This window comes from Suncus etruscus, chromosome 12, assembly GCF_024139225.1.
Source record: "Suncus etruscus isolate mSunEtr1 chromosome 12, mSunEtr1.pri.cur, whole genome shotgun sequence".
Lineage (NCBI taxonomy): Eukaryota > Metazoa > Chordata > Mammalia > Eulipotyphla > Soricidae > Suncus > Suncus etruscus.
The window spans coordinates 40,769,176-40,769,892 of NC_064859.1; the positions used below are offsets into that span (position 1 = coordinate 40,769,176).

At 41.3% G+C, this 717-nt stretch overlaps 1 pseudogene; it reads right to left on the reverse strand.

Moving 5' to 3' along the window:
- Positions 1–216: 216 nt before the first annotated feature.
- Positions 217–405, reverse strand: LOC126024955 (uncharacterized; annotated as a pseudogene).
- Between the last annotated feature and the right edge of the window lie 312 nt (positions 406–717).

Sequence of the window (717 nt, forward strand, 5' to 3'; positions counted from 1 at the left end):
CTCAGGTAGAAGTGGCCTATGCCACACTCCTGGCAGTTATACTGCCTTGCAACAATACTTCCATTATTCCTCAACCTTTGTGTTGTTATGCTGCAGGTTGAATAACGTATTTTTTTCCTTTGAGCAAATCTGTCACTGACACTCCTTGGACTTTAGATCATGATTCCAATCTGGATATGAGGGTAAAAGTGAGAGAAAGGGGTTTATAAAATAAGAGGAGGAGAAATCAGTTTTTCCTCACCATAAAAATCTAACCCTGAGAATATCGAACGGTAAGGCAAGAGTCTTTTTTTTTTTTTAATTTGGGGAAATCGCAGGGGTCAGCACACCCGGAGTGCAATGGGTGAGCCTTGCCCTGGGGAAACCACCTTCGTGATCATGGTATCTCCCCTGCCAGGTAAGTATAAGGCAAGAGTCTTGATGTGACAGGCATGACTGAGAAAATCAGAGATGGAATTGAAACAGAAGCACTCCAGAAATAAGCAAGAAAGGGAGGGAGTGGAGCAGTAAATCAGTATACACTCTCTATTAAGCTTTGAGAGTTTCTGGCCCTGTTATAATCTAGGTATTAGCCCTATTGGTCTAGGTATTTTGACTGCCCTCAGAAAAGCAGGTGGGAATGAGATAAGGCAATATCCAAACATTTCTCTTTATCGTGATATTCTTCATTCCATTTGTGCTTTATGTTTTTGGGTGCTATCACATGAAAAGTTATAC